Source organism: Arachis hypogaea, chromosome 20, assembly GCF_003086295.3.
Source record: "Arachis hypogaea cultivar Tifrunner chromosome 20, arahy.Tifrunner.gnm2.J5K5, whole genome shotgun sequence".
Taxonomy (NCBI): domain Eukaryota; kingdom Viridiplantae; phylum Streptophyta; class Magnoliopsida; order Fabales; family Fabaceae; genus Arachis; species Arachis hypogaea.
Window position 1 is genome coordinate 68,227,224 of NC_092055.1, and position 6,021 is coordinate 68,233,244.

General features: G+C 36.7%; 1 long non-coding RNA gene across 1 annotated transcript; it reads right to left on the reverse strand.

The window, feature by feature from the left end:
- Positions 1-13: 13 nt before the first annotated feature.
- Positions 14-1,827, reverse strand: LOC140182718 (uncharacterized). Its single transcript, XR_011878776.1, has 2 exons — positions 1,361-1,827; positions 14-317 (listed from the first exon to the last, which is right to left on the reverse strand). It is a non-coding gene; the product is annotated as an uncharacterized lncRNA (long non-coding RNA).
- Positions 1,828-6,021: the final 4,194 nt, after the last annotated feature.

Sequence of the window (6,021 nt, forward strand, 5' to 3'; positions counted from 1 at the left end):
GTTGCAAAAACAATGGAACAATGATCAATTTGACTCATAAATCACTAACAAATTAGCAGAAGCACAACAAATTAAAATCATTAGCAAGTTGCAAAAACATGGGAAACAGATGGAACAATAATCAGCCTGAACTGAATCAAGAAAGTAAAGAAATACAAGCAAACTAATTCCAAAAATTTTGCAAAAATGGTGCACCAATTCCAAACTAAATCAAGAAATAGAACCAAACTGAATAAAAAATACACCCAAACTAATTCCAAAAATGTTCATGTGGTGCACCAATTCCACAAGTTCTTCCTCTTTCACTTTCTTCTTTCCTGCATTAACATTAAATAAACAAAACGTTTAGAATCAACCCAAACCAGAATTTTCCTAAATCAAAACAGAATAAAAATTTCAATGCAATGCAATACGTTTAGAATCATTCTCTGACTGTTGAAGTTGTTCAGAGTGTAGCAGCATATGATGTTGTAAATATGAATTCAATGCAATGCAATACATTGCATTTTGACCAACGGTTTCACTCAAAGTAGGGCCCATAGAGAATGGATCATGATGATACATGAAACAGACAAGAGTAAGGAGTTATGTAACAAGAACTCAATAGTACCTTCCAATTCATCTTATATGGGATAGTGAGGCATGTGTGTTTGCTTTGGGTGAGAGAGGGACCACACTTTTCTTTGTCCTTTTGGTGCTTTGGAATTAACATGAACTACAACAATCTGAAACTAGTTGCACTATGCACGTTTTAAGTTTTTATGAGGGAAAGAAACAGCTACAGTTTTATGCACAGACTCTGCTAAATGCCGTCTCATCATTTTTTTACAATCAACAAAATAATAGTGACATCTTTCTAGATATCCAATTCAATCAAAGGTAAAAATCAAGAATATAATTTAGGTGTTAGGAAACAAACGTGTTAAAATTCCATCATAATATTACTAATTAATTTGGTTGAAATATGTTTTACACCACATCAGTAGAACTTGATCAAGTATCTCATAATTTATTTACTAACAATAAATTCTTAATGAAATTTAGATTTAGAACGAATTAATTCTTGACATGAGGTTATTTTTTTCTTAGCTTTTAATATGCTGCTTGTTGCCTTAGTTTGGAGAATCCCTGTTGCTTCAATTTTCTTAATTTATTCTTATCATGTATTCATATCTGAACAAGCAATGAACAAAACCAGCAATAAACAAGCAATAACCAGCAAGACCAAAATTACCAACAATAGACTGAATACATGGTAAACACTAAACAGCAATACCAACAATAACCCTAACCTGAATAAACTGAACAATAACCTCAAGCAGCAATACCAACAAGGCAACAATGCATCAGTAAAGTTTACCTGAATAGATTGCTCGGGCTCCATATGCACTTGAATCGGTGGCTGGGTAGGAGACTTTCTGGGTGGAGGAGGCGAGGTCGGAGACTCGGAGGTGGTGAGGTGACCCTACAGAACCCAGAAACGCTGCTGGGTGGAGGCGGCGAGGTCGGAAGTGGTGAGGTGACCCTGCAGAACCCAGAAACGCTGCCTGAGTCAGTGGGTGACTGGGTCTTCGTCTTCGTCTTCGCGGTGGGTGGGTGGCTCAGGCTTGCTTCGACTTCGAGTTTCAAGGAATGAAGGAGGTGAGATTTGGAGGAAGAGGAAGGCTTCAAGTATCAAGGAGGTGGGTGGCTCAGGCTGGCTCCGTGGGGGTCTGGCCGTCTGGGTGAGTGGGCGAGATGTGGTGGCTCCGATCTGGGATTTGGGCGGGGTTAGGTTTCCATGGGGGGAGGGACTCGCGCAGCATGGCAGCAGTAAGGTAAGGTAAGGTAAGTAGGTAGGGTAACGCGTTTTGGGAGGGGGGGTAGTTTTAATTTTTAGGGTTTTGGGAAGAACCGGTTCGGTTCGGTTCGGTTAGGGTTTTGGTGGCAAGAACCGAAAACCGAACCGAACCGCAAAAAAACAGCAAAACATCACTTTTTTCGGTTTTTTCGGTTTTCAGTTATTTCGGTTTTCGATTTTTTCGGTTCGGTCCATCGGTTTAGTTCGATTCGGATCGGTTTTGAACACCCCTAACTAGAATGCAGTGTACTTTGGTATCACATTAGTGGAATTCCCTGCTGTTTTACTTGAGAGGCATGCTCTTAATTTCAACATGCCAAAAATATTATTTAGGTCAATATAAATCTTCGTGTATCTCTCGCTACATACTCCAATAAATTATTGAAATTGAATAATCAATTTTGGTTAGTCAAGTAGTTAATTTATTTGTTTATTTAAATAGGTGTTGCTGAGTTTGAAATTTTGAATCTCGTTTTATGCATATGAAATTTTGAATCTCGTTTTATGCATACAATAACGCATTGGTTAGTGATAGACCTTTAGATTTGTTCTACCAAATTTGAATTGAATTGGATAGGGGGCAATGATACCATGGCAAGCTTAACTAAGCTTGAGGAGCTCACCACACTTTCCGTACCTTTTCCAATTTCCATCCTCAATTTTTGCAGTCTCCGGCTTAATTGCCAAAACTCCGGATAGCATTTAACTGTGAACTCATTCATACCACCGTTAAAATTCAAGTATTTTTCATCAAGGTTCTACATTGCATGTTTTTTGTTATAGAGACTTTTTACGAGTCATACTCTGAGTTTTCCTGAAAGTGAACTCGAGCGCAAATGAAAATTCACAAGCGATTTAGCCACTGTAAAAGTTGCTTCATGTAACAACCCTGATTTTCGAGTACGCGAGATCTTTTCTAAAGGCACGGATTTTTCTGGAAGATCAGTAAAGAGAACAACTCTTCTATATCAACAAGTATCTCGATCCTCATTGTCATTATGTCATCCTTAAGCTAGAATCTTTTCTGAGGCAAGCTCGATAACGCGGTCACGAAGAACCTAGTTTTTGAACCGTATCGGTTAGGAGTTTTGATTCGGTTTTTCGTAAGTAGTCTCAGTTTGACGAACCGGACTCGATTCATGAGAGAAGAGAGATAATAGTATAATATTATCATTATATTATTATTAGAATATGCTTGAATGATATTATAAGGTTACCTGGTCTGTTTTAGTTAAAAACAGAAAATCGGTTTAACCGGGTTTACGGTTTACTAGTGCAACTTAGCACCAGCACTCTCTGATGACTTTAGCAATGCTAAGGCCTCATTATAGATGTTTTATTCTCATAATAAATATGTTACTAGTTTCAATTATGCTAGTAGCTCAGAAAATGATTTTTAGAGATGTTTTTACAAGTGTTCCGATACATCTAGTTTTAGTAGTTATACACCTGAGATATTTTAATATTATTTTAACCCACCTCCAAGCCAACCAATCACAACTCACCTTACACCCCCAAGACCTCCAAGGCTGTCTCATTTCATCATTTTGGACGAAAATAACAAGAGAGAAAAGAGAGAAACTTTCATGAACACTTAATCTTCAAAGCTTGATTTCTTCTGAACCAAAACTCAAATCAAAACTCCGATTTCACCAAAATGATCCTCTCTTCTTCCTCTACATAACCATGTGACTTATCAAGGCTTGAAATAAGGTGAGATGGCTGTCTCCCTCCCATTTCAATTCGGTTTTCAAGGAAAACCATGCAAAACATGTGTTTTCTTGATGTTCTTCCTTAGGAATCATGCTTAACTTGACTTGAGGGCCAAGAAACGTGAATTTCCAGCAAGTCTAAGGTGAGATATCTCTTCCTAACATACTGAGTGAGATTTGGTCAGTTGAGAGTTTGTGGATTTAAAGTTGTTCTTGATGTGTTTTAGGAGAAAAAAGTGCTTTAAGAACACTTCAAAGAGTAACCGGATTTGGAGCAGCAAATCAAGGTAGGGTTTGACAAATTTAATCTTGAATGATTGTGTTTGAGTTGTGTAATTATGATATGGTTTGGCTGTGCTTGAAATTGATTGTTTATATGAGTGATTCTTGTTGAAAGTTTGGTGAAAATTTGATGAAATTTGATGAAATTCAAGCTATGAATGTTGTTCTTGAGGGCTGCTGGAAAAATGAACCCTAGGCCTTAAATTGGGGTTCAATTTGTGTTAAAATCATATAGAAAAGATGGGGTTTTAGTGGCTGGGAATTTATTATGAATTATGGTAAAAATCGGTTGCTGAAAAGATTGAAAAACGGGTAAAAACAAAGAAAGAATCTGAAGAATTTACGAAGAACACGAAGAACACTTTGAGTGTGGTGAAGAACAATGAAGAACACCTTTTAGATCTTAGAAAGGGCAAGGAAGTAAAATTTTTGGTGTTTAAGGGGTATTTAGTAATTTCTGAAAGTTAGGGTGGTAAAAGTAGAAATATTAAAAGTTACGGGTGGTAAAAAGTGAATTTTAAAGGTTAAAAGTAAAAGTAAGTTGATTTTCGAAAATTTAATGATAAAATAATAAAAAATAATAAAATATTAAATAATAATATTTAATTAAAAATAATATTTTAATAAAAATAATAAAATAATGCAGAAAAGACAGTTTTCTGTAAAAGCTTTAGAAAGACAACTTTAAGCACAGAATCTCATAATTATTTTCATAAAACACTTAGGGAGTGGTAAAAACATATTAGTGAGGCAAAGATAAATAAAAAATAAAAAGTTGAAGAAAAGATAAAAATCGAAGAAAAAGTCTGTAAAGTTTTAATGACAGAAAAGCAGACAGAGACTAGTGAACCAACTAGACAACATAGTTAGTCCTGGAATTGCGAATAGGGTTAGGTAATTATATGAAAAGTTAAACTATTTCAGTATAGACTTAATGAACCTATACTTGGGACAGACTAACTATTCATACCGAAATTTACATAAGCTTTAAATACATACGTTAAACAGAGAAATCAGAACAGAGTAAAGAAACACAGAAAACAGAGTAACCAGAGCAGAATAAAGGGATACAGAGAAAAGAGTAACCAGAGCAAAGTAAAAAGATAAAGAGAAATGGTTTGAGTATGATGTTGTTAAAGTAAAAGCTGTAAAGTTTGTATAGCATGATTGAACAGAGAAAGAAAGAGGTACTGCATAAGAATGTGAAAGTGATGATGATAATGAGAATGATTATGTGATGATCTGCTGCATGAAGACAGTCAGATAGATGGTGGTACAACCACTGAGAGTGCTTTCCTGGGATACTTAGCTATAATGCTACTCTGTAAGTCAGAGGACTCTTACAGAGGTATCGAGAACACACGACTAGCATATACTCCTGTAAGTCAAAGGACTCTTACGGCGAGAGTGTGTGTGTATGCTCCTGTAAGTCAAAGGACTCTTACAGTGAGAGTGTGTGTATGCTTTTGTAAGTCAAAGGACTCTTACAGAGAGTGTGTTGGGCAGATATAAGTTAACTAGCTCCGCCATACAAGTCAAAGGACTCTTGCAGTGGTTTGCCTCACAAGTCAAAGGACTCTTGCGAGGGACATTGCCAACAGGAAAGCCTTACCTGGTCAGAGGACTCCGGGTAACGTCGGGAGCGGGTATGTAACCGACAAATGAGCTCATTACCTGCGCTAGGGCTAGACATGCATCATACTTGGTAGTGCATTTCCTTTGTTATGATTGTGGTATGAATGTATGTTTTTCTTGTTTGTATTCTATTCTCTGTGTCTGTTTTGTATTTTCTTGTATCCTTCTGTTTGTGTTCTGCTATTTGTTTTCTCTATCTTCTCTATTTATCTGTATCTTCTATTTACTGTTTTTTTTGTATTCTGCTATTTACCTGCTAAATAACACGGAATTAATGAACTTAACTAATAACCCCGACCCTACTAAGAACTCCCCAGTTCTTACCCCTTCTCTCTCCCTTCCCCCTTCAGATGGAAGTAAGAGTACCTTACCATAGTTCGCTGATGACCGTTCGCAAGAAGAGGATTCTGCTCTAGATAGTCTTCTGAGTCTAGGGTGAATATCGTTCTCTGATTATATGTAAATACTGTGAGACCAGCCAACGTCTGCACCCCTTCGTATGCGCACTTTAACCTAAATCCTGTGTACGAGATTCCTATTTTGTGGATACTT